Raw genomic sequence first — 12,599 nt, forward strand, 5'->3', positions numbered from 1 at the left:
TGATTGGTTGGAGACTAACCAGGAAAGAGATTTGGGGTCATGGCGTGTAGCTCAGCGAAACCATAGCTCAGCGAGACCCAGTATGCGGTGGCTGTGAAAAAGATGAATTCTACTCCAAGGACCATTAATGTATGAGATGATGTTCTCAAGAGCAGTACCCCGATTATGGAATCCACTTGGCACTGATCCTGGATGGTGGCTTTTAGCAATCTTTTTGACATCTTTACCCAGGCAAGTGATGTGTTTTTCACTATTGTTGGATTGCTTTGTGATTTGATCTACCACCCTTACTAGAATCATAGAGTTGGAAGGGACCCTAAGGATCATCTAGTCCAACCCCTTGCAATACAGGAATATATGCTGCTGTACCATACAGGGATCGAACCTGCAACCTTGGCGTTATCAGCACCACACTCTAACCAATTGAGCTATCCAGGCTGACAACGTTTTACAATATTGTACAGTGCTGGTGATGTACTGTATAATTTGATATTGTTCCCTGCTCTGGGATTTATTGTAATGAACATTTTATTTTAATGAATAAATAAATTGAGAAAGAGATCAAAAATAAAACTGCCAACAACACAATGTCAGCCCACACTCTTCTCACTTTCCCTGCTTCACACCTCAAGTGTTTCTTCCTGTTTGGAATATATCCCTGAACTCTGATAAAGGCTCTTGCTTGTACAGAGGGGTGTGTGAATGTGTGTAGGAACTAGCCTGCTGTACAAAGGCAAAAAGTGACATTCATTCCTCTGCTCTGTTTTTTGCCCACCATTGGTTCTATTGGTTCTGCCCATGAATGGCATGTGCCATTTGGCTGAAAAAGGTTCCCCAACCCTGTATTTCAACACAGCAGCCATCTAATCTGGGCTGCCTCCTTTGTACAGTCCAACATGATTAATTATCTTGAGTTTGGCAGCATTTCCTGCCAGATTCCCCAAATGCCAGGCATTTGGAAGAATTCTGTTGGGTGGCCTACAGCAAGCTATAATTTCATACCCTTTTAACAGTTCACTGATGAAAATAGGGATGCGCTATTCAATGATGATGATGATGACTGGATTACCCAGCCGTTCTGGGAGGCTTCCAACATAATAAAACATTTTAAAAAAACTTCTCTATACAGAGCTGCCTTCAGATGTCTTCTAAAGGTTGTATAGTTGCTTATCTCCTTTGCTCGTGGGTCGGATAACTCCATACCTTCCAACATTTATCAGATGAAAATACAGACGTCCCAAGGAAAAGTGGGACATCCTGGGGTCAAATCAGAAACCGGGGCAGCTTCTGTAAATCTGGGAGTGTCCCCAGAAAATAGGGACTCTTGGAGGGTCAGTCATTTGCCAGTCTGTTGGCATGCTGGAAAAGGTCTGAGAGAAGCCCGTTCCACCCCTAATAGGTATGAATTATTACTGAACTTTTAATGACCCCGGAAAGGAAAGCCTCACTCTTCAAATGACAGCATGTACATGCATTTGTGCAATAAATTCCTAAGGAACCTATGGGACAAAAGGATGGCGGCATCTGGAGGTGAGCAGAGAGCAATCCTTGTATGGACTTCTTTTTTCTAAGATGGAACCAAAGAGCCTAATAAATCCGGTGCGGTTTGGCTCCACGTCTTGCAGACAATCAGAAATATGCAGCAAAACTGCTTGTGTGAGAAAATTCATATTCCGGTGTCTTTTACACTCGGTACACCTGTCGAAGGGCAGGTTCTCAAAACATGAAGGGGGGTTTTCTGGAGAGGTGTGTCCAGGGTATGGCTCCGTCTCTGAAGAGCTTTTTTTCCTTTTGGTTTTGTTAAGCATGCGGTTTTGTTTGAAGTAATCTCTTAAATACCTCTAAGACCAGGATTTGTTGAAAATAAGAAAAGAGCAAAGAAGGAGTGTGAAGCTCCCCCACTCCATTGAAAGAACACATGGGGGAGAATTTATCAGCTCTGCCATGGCTTCTTTTGTTTAAAAGCTAAGGGTAAAGGACCGCTGGACGGTTAAGTCCAGACAAAGGCGACTATGGGGTTGTGGTGCTCATCTTGCTTTCAGGCCGAGGGAGCTGCCATTTGTCCGCAGACAGCTTTTCCGGTCATGTGGCCAGCATGACTAAACCGCTTCTGGCGCAACAGAACACCGTGATGGAAACCAGAGCGCACAGAAACACTGTTTACCTTCCCGCCACAGTGGTACCTTTTTATCTACCTGCACTGGTGTGCTTTTGAACTGCTATGTTGGCAGGAGCTGGGACAGAAGAAGAAGAAGTTTGGATTTGATGTTCCGCTTTATCACTACCCTAAGGCGTCTCAAAGCGGCTAACATTCTTCTTTCCCTTCTTCCCCCACAACAAACACTCTATGAGGTGAGTGGGGCTGAGAGACTTCAGAGAAGGTCACCCAGCAGCTGCATGTGGAGGAGCGGAGACCCGAACCCATCACAGGGATTCAAACCGCTGACCTTCTGATTGGTGAGGCCAAGAGGCTCAGTGGTTTAGACCACAGCGCCACACGTTTCTATGTTGTATGATAAATGGCATTTATGCCATTGCTTATGTCGAATGATTGATCGATTCTCTGGTTTTCTGATTCTCTGTCATGAAAAGTGGTCTATTGCTTATAGGAAGAAAGAACAAGAAAACTCAGCGTTTCAGAGGTCTTTCGCTAAGTAAAAATCTAAGCCAAAAACCCTAAGTGTGAACACGCAGCCCTGGGCGAAATCGAAAAGCCTTTTGATCCTGTATCTGCGAGGTTAGAATCTATACGTGGAAACCTGCTGAACTGGCCAAATGAGTTCTTAAGGCCATAGCCTCCCAGCTAACTATAAAAGAATTGAATATGCCCATCAGCATATTAAAGAATGAACTCTGTTGCCATAGTGAACAAATGGATGGTCTCTCCCCCCCAACCCATCTGACTCAATGCTACATAACCTAGGGTGGAGAGCAATAGGCCCAGGGGGTATTGTGTGTCTGTAGAGAGAGAGGGCAGGGGGTTTGGAGAGAGTTTTGACTGATGCCAGAAGCTGGAGACACAGAAGCTTGTCTTGTTCTGTGCTGGACCCCAAAGCTATGGATTGTGAATGCCCCTGGGAACCTAATCAGGAGACAAGATCTGCTGGAGTGTTAATTCTGTAAGGCCCTCCATCCCATGCTCTGTAAAAGGTAAAGGTACCCCTGACTGTTAGGTCCAGTCATGGGCGACTCTGGGGTTGTGGCGCTCATCTCACTTTACTGGCCAAGGAAGCCAGTGTACAGCTTCCAGGTCATGTGGCCAGCATGACTAAGCCGCTTCTGGCAAAACCAAAGCAGTGCACGGAAACGCCGTTTACCTTCCCGCCGGAGCGGTACCTATTTATCTACTTGCACTTTGTTAGGTGGGCAGGAGCAGGGACCAAGCAACGGGAGCTCACCCCGTCGCAGGGATTCAAACTGCTGACCTTCCGATCAGCAAGCCCTAGGCTCTGTGGTTTAGACCACAGCGCCACCCGCGTCCAATGCTCTGGTTGTATATGTGTTTAAATAAAGCCACATATTGTAAAATCACCAACATCTCTATTGACTTCGATTTCAAGGAAACAGAACCCCACGTAAACTATGGATCTTCTGGAATGAGCTCCTTGCTGCTCAGAGACTGGGGTGTGTGTATTATTATTATTATTATTGTTATTGTTATTGTTATTATTATTATTCCTTGCCTTTCTAATATGTTACCTGGGCAGTTTACCACAAAATATTCAAAACACCATAAAATAAATAATGCATTGAAATATGCCCATTTCTCTCTTCCCCTGTGCTTTTAGATGACTATATCAGACCTTGAGATATCTGGCTCTGAAGCCCTGGTCCTCCTCAGTCCACTCAAGTCATGTTTTGAACATCACACCCGTGTTGATTGGAAAGGGAAAGGGCCTTCACAGCGAGTAGCCTAGGGTTTTCTGTATACCAATGCAAGCCAGCGCTTGCATTTTAGGATTCACAATAAAGGTGTGCAAACATGAATTACAGTAGTCTTATCGCTCTGTACGGCGACCATCTGTGGAAGAAGGGAACTGAGGGAAAAGATTTGGCAAGCCGCAGGGACTCTCGGCTCTCAGCTGTGTTTGAAGAATCCCCATTAAAATGTAAAACAAATATTCTTCTCTTTGTACATTTGTTTTGCCTCCAATATTAAGCAATGCCCTCCCCCTTTTATTACCTCAGAACGACAGTTTCTTAGTCTGAATGAAAGAGGCACCTACGTAGCAACTACATAAACCTGATTTATCACATGAAAACAAACCGGTATCTACTGCTGGATCCTATTTACACTAAAGCGATGGTTAAAAGCCAGTGCTGTCAACAATTCTTTTTCCAGCAGGTTCCAATACTTGCCTTAGGAGTCTTGAGAGGGCCGCTGACAAAATGGGCTGCATCTCAGTTAGTTTACCTGGCTGTGTTAGCAGCGGCAGGTGGCAATGGCGATGTGGTCAGAAGTGGGTGGTGTTGTGACGTGGGGTTTGTGATTTCAGCTCTCTTGACATAATATGCTGGAGAAAGCTCTCTAGTAACACTTCTTTATTAAAGCAACAAGACTAAAACCTGAGGAGGGGAGAGCTACATTTATAGGGACAGGGAACTAGCTAGAAGGGATACATTTTGGAGGGAACAATATCAGGCAATCACAGTCCTGCCTTTTGGAGGCAACCAATAAGACAGAGGATCCAAATACAGCAGCTTAAATGAACCAATAGTAGCTGTACCCTCTGGAACCAAAAGGCAGTTACTTTACCCTAATGCAATTACAGACAATAATAATACAGATATAAAATCCTTTGACTCAATACACAACAGGTGGTTTGAAGCTGCCTTTTACATTTCCCATAATGCCCTGTGTGCTGGCTCTGGCTCTGTGTGTCTTTCATGTCTACATGACCGGGCAAAATTTAATCGGTGAAGCTGGAAATTGATGCTCGGATGGAAATTTCTCCCTGCCGTGCTGCAACCCTGTCAGCAGTCAAGGGGACAACCCAGTTCAAAGTGCAGTAAAATCACCGTGTGTTTAGAAAGTGTTTGAGAATGCTCAAAGAGCTTCAGTCAAGTTGTCGCAGTGAATTCTTAAAGCAGCTTTGTAAGGGAAGTCAAGATTAAGAAGCCCATATTGCAGAAACAGGGCAGGCGAGGGCGTGGAGGCGCAAAGTCAGCGACTTGCCTGAGGCTACCTGCTGAGTCCATGGCAAGAGGAGAGATTTGGAAGAACTTCCTGGTTGACTGCCCCTACAGCAGCGGAACTAGAAAATGTTGTAAATGGGGTTTTTCCCTGCACACTGTAAATTTGGTGGAGGAAGATGACTGGGGTTGAAGGTGGGGAGATTATGAATCTTCCTTGCAGGTATCGGCACTTTTGTGGGTTAAACCACAGAGCCTAGGGCTTGCAGATCAGAAGGTCTGTAGTTTGAATCCCTGCGACGAGGTGAGCTCCTGTTGCTCGGTCCCTGCTCCTGTCCACCTAGCAGTTCAAAAGCAAGTCAAAGTGCAAGTAGATAAATAGGTACCACTCCGGTGGGAAGGTAAACGGCGTTTCCGTGTGCTGCTCTGGTTTGCCAGAAGTGGCTTAGTCATGCTGGCCATGTGACCCGGAAGCTGTACGCCAGCTCCCTCAGCCAATAAAGCGAGATGAGCGCCGCAACCCCAGAGTCGGTCACGACGGAACGTAATGGTCAGGGGTCCCTTTACCTTTACTAAGTTGTCATTATTCACCCAGTGTTCTGGAATAAAGTACTCAAAAACCTGCTTCCTTTTCTACCACAAAAAAATCTGACTTTTGTGAAAGATCCATGGATCCTCAATATTTTTACATGCCACCTCAATTCTGAGCAGAAAATCTGTAGGGGTTCTGGAGCTCACCTAAGGTTCTGTTTCCTTCGAATTCAGGTCGAGACTGGGGAGTCTTTTTCATATATGGATTTATTTGCATATATATACAACCTCTCGCAGGACATCTTTTTTTTGGGGGGGGGGGAGCCTGGGAAGCTATCCCATCTAGAAGAAGGAAAACTCTGATCCTAAACCTCTGTTGCCTTGCTTCAGGAAGCTTTTAATGTTTGAGAAGAATGTATTAATTACAATTACAGTGGTACCTCGGGTTAAGTACTTAATTCGTTCCAGAGGTCTGTTCTTAACCTGAAACTGTTCATAACCTGAAGCACCACTTGAGCTAATGGGGCCTCCCGCTGCCGGAGCACGATTTCTGTTCTCATCCTGAAGCAAAGTTCTTAACCCGAGGTACTATTTCTGGGTTAGCGGAGTCTGTAACCTGAAGCATATGTAACCCGAGGTACCACTGTTATTTGTGCAAATTCAGGATGTGTTTTGTATATTCCTTGCTAAGGTGTGAATATCAAAAGACTCCATAAATGTCTTGATTCTCACCTTCCAGGCTAACACTTTAAGCCTATGAAATTCAGGCCACATGTATTTCTTCAGATAGAAGCAAACATTTAATTCAAACATATTGGAGATGTGAGGTGCTTTTGGAATGGGATTCGGTGTTGTTTAGTTTCTGAAGACGCCAATGGATCAATCCCATCAATGCCTTTCAAACCCTGCAGTTCAACACCCCCCTGTTTTATGTCAGTCTAGGGTCCCTCCTGCCCCATACGTCAGTGGTGTTGACTGTCCCTGGAGCGAAACTTGAATTGGCTGCTGTCTAGCAGATGCACAGAGCCAGAGAGCATAGAAGATGCTTGTCTCTGTGTGCTTCTCTGACAAAATATTTGACACGGGCTCTTATTTGACTAAGAGAAACAGACTTTGTTCCTGTAGGGGAGTTTGTTCTGGCACTTAACTGACAAGCAGACGAATACCTCCCCCCAGCCCAAAAGCCTGCATAGCACTTGAGTTATATCGGTGGAGCCCAAGGGACATAACAGAACAGCTCAGTAAACTTTTTAAGAAGACCCATTGACAAGGCTCAGGGCAGATCTGAAATAGCAAATCCCCCTCATTCTTTAGGCCCTGCAGCAAGGAAGATGATTTCCGGGCAGATGGCTGAAGCCGGAATATAATGCGTATGTCTTCCAATAGCGAGCCATGAATTCTTGCGGAACTAATGAAGAAAATATGCTCCGAAGCTGTACGGATGCCCCCCAAAGAGCTTCCTTGGTGGATCAGACCAAAGATTTGCTAGTCAAACGCCCTGCTTTCCACAGCAGCCAGCCAGGTGCCTCTGGGAAGCCCCCCCCAAGCAAGAAATGAGCCCTCTGCTGCTCATGATCCCCAGGAGCTGCTTCTGAATATGAAGTTCCTTATAGTCACAATGAATAATACTATGAACCATTCATTTGCCTAATCGCCTTTTAAGGGCAAATGTGGCCATGAGCACACCACGTGGCAATGAATTATACCAACTAATTATGCACACTTCCTTTCATCACCCCTGGATCTCACGCAGGACAGCACCTTCCCCTTTCAGCTCAGGTGGAGAAATGGGGTGGGCCAGTACCCTGTGGCATCCCACACCACATTTCTCCAGGGACTAATCTATACTTGTGAGTTATAATGTTATAAATGCTTTATAAAATTGTGACACCAGGGGGCGCTGTACAGCAGTCAATGGAAGCTTGCGTTAAGAGTTATATAACTTTTTTGTGTGTGTTAGCGTTTGTTGTTGCTTTTTAGAGCAATATAGATCCAGCCCAGGTTGATGAGAAGCCGATCTGTCTTTGGCTAAGGTCCATCATACCCAACGTACCGGTAGCATCCTCCTGTATTGTCTGGGATCGGAGTTTAATTGAACGCAAAATTTGAGTGTGGTCGTATAATAATAATAATAATAATAATAATAATAATAATAATTTTTATTTATACCCTGCCCATCTGGCTGAGTTTCCCCAGCTACTCTGGGTGTCTCCCAATCTATTGTTAAAAACAATACAGCGTTAAATATTAAAAACTTCCCTGAACAGGGCTGCCTTCAGATGTCTTTTAAAGATAGAATAGCTGCTTATTTCCTTCACATCCGAAGGGAGGGTGTTCCACAAGGTGGGCACCACTACCGAGAAGGCCCTCTGTCTGGTTCCCTGTAACTTCACTTCTCGCAGCGAGGGAACCGCCAGAAGGCCCTCGGCGCTGGATCTCAGTGTCTGGGCTGAACGATGGGGGTGGAGATGCTCCTTCAGGTATACAGGACCGAGGCCGTTTAGGGCTTTAAAGATCAACACCAACATTTTGAATTGTGCTCAGAAACGTACTGGGAGCCAATGCAGATCTCTCAGAACCAGTGTTATGTGGTCCCAGCGGCCACTCCCAGTCACCAGTCTAGCTGCCACATTCTGGATTAATTGCAGTTTCTGGGTCATCTTCAGAGGTAGCCCCACGTAGAGTGCGTTACAGTAGTCCAAGCGGGAGATAACTAGAGCATGCACCACTCTGGCGAGACAGTCCGCAGGCAGGTAGGGTCTGAGCCTGCGTACCAGGTGGAGCTGGTAGACAGCTGCCCTGGACTCAGAATTCACCTGTGCTTCCATGGACAGCTGCGAGTCCAAAATGACTCCCAGGCTGCGCACCTGGTCCTTCAGGGGCACAGTTGCCCCATTCAGGACCAGGGAATCCCCCCCCACCCGCCCGCCCCCTGTCCCCCAAAACAGTACTTCTGTCTTGTCAGGATTCAACCTCAATCTGTTAGCCGCCATCCATCCTCCAACCGCCTCCAACCGCTGTATCAGGAATAGTTTGACATTCTTCCAGCCAAATTAGCTCCATCTACATTGAGATTAGCCCTTCCTCTAGGTTCCACCCGGGGTTAAAAGGCGGGAACTCAGTCTTCTTATCACTGCTCGAGCTTTTGCAGACAGGGAGAGAACATTTGATACTTGCTTTCAGCCAGAGAAATGTGGCAAACTGTCAGGGGTTCAGGAGCAGAGGCACAGGGGAGAGAGGAAGCGGAGAGCGAAGGGGAACAATCCGAGGGCAGCGTAGGAGAGTATGACAGTGGGCCGAGAGATTCCATGAGCTTCTCCAGCGATTCGGAAGATTCCCAGAAGGGGGCACCGATGGCCAGGGCAATGGGAGTCCCGGGAGGGACGCACCAGAAGCAAGGGGCCAGCGGCGACTCCCAAAGCAGCAGCTGGAGATCGGGACCAGCTTCCCCACCAGAGCGTAGCGGGGGGGAAGAGTCCCATGAGTCAGGGCCGGCTTCCCCTCCAGTGGGGAGAGAAGATGAGTCAGGGCTGACCACGCCCCTATCGCTGAGTGAGGGAACGGGGGTGAAGTCAGATCCAGCTAGCCCCCCCAAAGGGGGAAGCAGTGACAGGAGCAGTGTAACGGTCAGGAGGAAGGTTGCCGGTTGGGCGCGCGCGCCAAGTTCAAATGTACAGGCACGCGGGACAGCAGGGAGCTCGGATTGGGAGCCAGGTCCTAAAGCACGCCGGAAGCAGGGGGAAGAATCCGGGGAATCAGCATCAGAAGAGTCCAGAAAGGACAACACCCCAGCGGGCAGACGGACCCAGAGGAGAAAGGAGCAAAGGAAGAGGTGGAGCAAGGCTAGGGTCTTGAACTGGTGTATGGGGGGAGGAGATTCAGATGGAGCTTCAGCGGTCTAGGGTTGAGACGTAGAGCTGCGCGCCGCGGCTTTGAAATCGAAACTGAACCTTAATAAAGACTTTTGTATATAGCAAGAACTGGCGTTGGTCCTTTGTGAGCTGGGATCTTGGGCAGCTCTGACACAAACCATTTGTCTTCTGGCCATGGACAGATGCCAGCATAGTTGGAGATTTGGAAATCCAAAGCTGCCTGGCCACGTGAGGCTTAAATCACCTCTGATCGCCTCTCGTACATTTATTCAGCCATTTGATCTGCATCTGCATGAGAAAGAAAAAGCACAAGAAAGGCATTTATCTTCTTTTGGCAAGGAGCATTCTCCCAAATGCAGGTTTTACATTTGCATTGCAAACTGCTTGGAGCCGGAGCTGCTTCCAGACTCGTGTCACGCTTGCAAAATGCAACCTGCTCCGAGCACTCCTTCCTGCCAGCCAGTACCGCCATCAACCTGGCTCATCCTGACAGCTGATTTTATTATATTCTTTAAAACGTTCTATAGAGTGCAACCGAACATCATAATTCATAATTCAACGTCGAACTGCTGTGCTGTGGCAGACAGAAACAGTCCATCTAGGTTAGATTTCTGGCAGTTGAAGCCCACATGCCACAGAGCAGATGGAGATAGCTGAGTCAGAAGAGCGTGAGACCCTTAATCTCAGAGTCATGGGTTCAAATCCCACACTGGGCGAAAGATTGCAGGGGGTTAGACTAGATGACCCTCGTGGTCCTTCCCATCTCTACAATTCTATGATTCTATGTCATTTATCACCATCAGCTGATAGTCAAAAGCGTATCGTCTTGGAACATGGGAGATCTCATTTCTGGCTGTTGGGGCTGACAGACAGAGGCAGTGGTAGAAGACTCCTCCAATTGTTTCTTATTATTTCTTGAGATCTAATTATTTCTTCCTGGAGCGTGGGCTGCTGCTTGAAACCCTCAGCAACAGCAATTAAAACAAATGCAAAATGCGGTTCCCCCACTAATTTGTTTAAAGTAATTAGCTGAACATAATACGGAGTGGGTTTAAAAATAAAAATTAAAAATCCTAGGTACAATGACTCAGCATGACCTTTTGCACATCACTGATTCCGAACTGCGCCTTTCCTCCTATTCAGAGTCATTTCCACAAATTCCATGCAATGCAGCTAGAGCCATGATCTCAGTGGCAAAATCTGATAAGAGCCTCGGCAACAGGAACAGGATCAACAAAACATTTTATGTGAGAATGTGGCAGTGGCACACCCATTAAAAACAAATGGAATTCTCGATTATTTTTAAGGAATTCCCAAGGAAGTAGCCAATTACTTGACGGACAATGCAACCCCAAGGTTGCGCATGGATGCAAGGGATAGCGAAGAAAGTTTTATCCAGTGCACGCCAGGCTCAATGGCCTCTGAACTGCATCACTTTTAATTGCAAGTTGGAGCAAAATTCAAGTTTGAATGTTCTTCACACCGCTGCAGCTAGCAAACTCCATCATCTCAACCCCATGACATAGAGGAGGGGGGGCACAGGGAGGGTTGCTCTGAGTGCAAAATTGTTAGGGGATACAAAATTTCAACACCCGGCGCTGCCTAAATACAGTGGCACGCTTTCATCACTGGGCTCCATTGAAAACGGCTTCTTCCCGTGAACCAGGAAGTGACCTCTCTGGACAACAGAACTCTTGGTGTAGTGGTTAAGAGTGGTAGATTCGTAATCTGGTAAACCGGGTTCGCGTCTCCGCTCCTCCACATGCAGCTGCTGGGTGACCTTGGGCCAGTCACACTTCTCTGAAGTCTCTCAGCCCCACTCATCTCACAGAGTGTTTGTTGTCGGGGAGGAAGGGAAAGGAGAATGTTAACCGCTTTGAGATTCCTTCGGGTAGTGATAAATTGGGATATCAAATCCAAACTCTTCTTCTTTTTTCGCTTGCAATATCTTGGGTGATGCAGACACCAATAGGCAGCTGAATGCTCATGTGTACTCAGTCTGTTTGCCACCCTCCTCTGTGCAACCCCGGGTCCTTGCAACCCGCGCTATGCCACTGTCTCAACCCACTGCCTTAGAGAGTTTAAAGGTTTCAGAGAAGCCAAGGATGATGAATTTTTGGCTCTGCAGATGTTGCTCAACTTTAGCTCCACCATCCCTGATCACTGCTGTGGTGATAGGAGATGGAGTCCAACAACATCTGGGGCCCAAGGTCAAAGTGCATTGGCTTCCCATCCCTGAATGAGCCATGTTCCTCAGTTCTGTAGCTTTTTATCTATGACCTCTGGAACAAGATCTTTCCCCTGCCTTTTGTCAAGGGGACAAATGGAGTAGAGAGAAGAGCGCCACCTGGTGGCTGTCATGTATCCTAATGGAAACTGCAGCTCGTCTGGTCATCCATTTATTCCTTAAACCAGTCTGATCAATGGTTTGGGCAGGGTGGTAAACCAAGAATATGTGGAGGGGCACAGGCTCCCCGTGCCTGATGAAAAAGACCTGTAAGCTGCCTTTCAAAATATATTTCCAAAATGTCGCATAAAATACAGCACAAAAACGAAAATCACGATTCACAACTAAAATAGTAAAATTGGCTTATCGCTTCAAACCGTCCATTCCACCGTAAGCACTAAAACCCGACTTCGCAAGCCTTTGAAAGCAAGATCCAGAAAGAGAAATCTGTTGGAAGAACACAGAGGAATGTCTCTTTCTTGCTGTTGTTCATTAGGCTGCCGGTGGAGCGGCTTCTCCATGGAAATATTACCAAGATGGGTCAATATGACACACGGTTTGTGGGTGGAAGTCTGTGGACTCTTTCAATAGCACGCCCCCAAATCTCTTCAAGGCTGGGCAGTAAATTGATGCTGGTTCATGATGCCACAGAAGAATGAAGGACTAGATAGACCACAAAGAACACGTGTATTATTTTTTTTAAAAAAAGTTCTGAACAGGAAAAATAAAGTACCTGTGGTTAGTGGATGGCTCAGACCTTTTTATATAAATTTTATATGGTTTTTCAGATTAAAATTTTAGCCACACATCCAACATACAACCAAGATTCCAAAGAA

This window comes from Podarcis erhardii (genome assembly GCF_964252035.2).
Source record: "Podarcis erhardii genome assembly, chromosome: 3".
Classification (NCBI taxonomy): domain Eukaryota; kingdom Metazoa; phylum Chordata; class Lepidosauria; order Squamata; family Lacertidae; genus Podarcis; species Podarcis erhardii.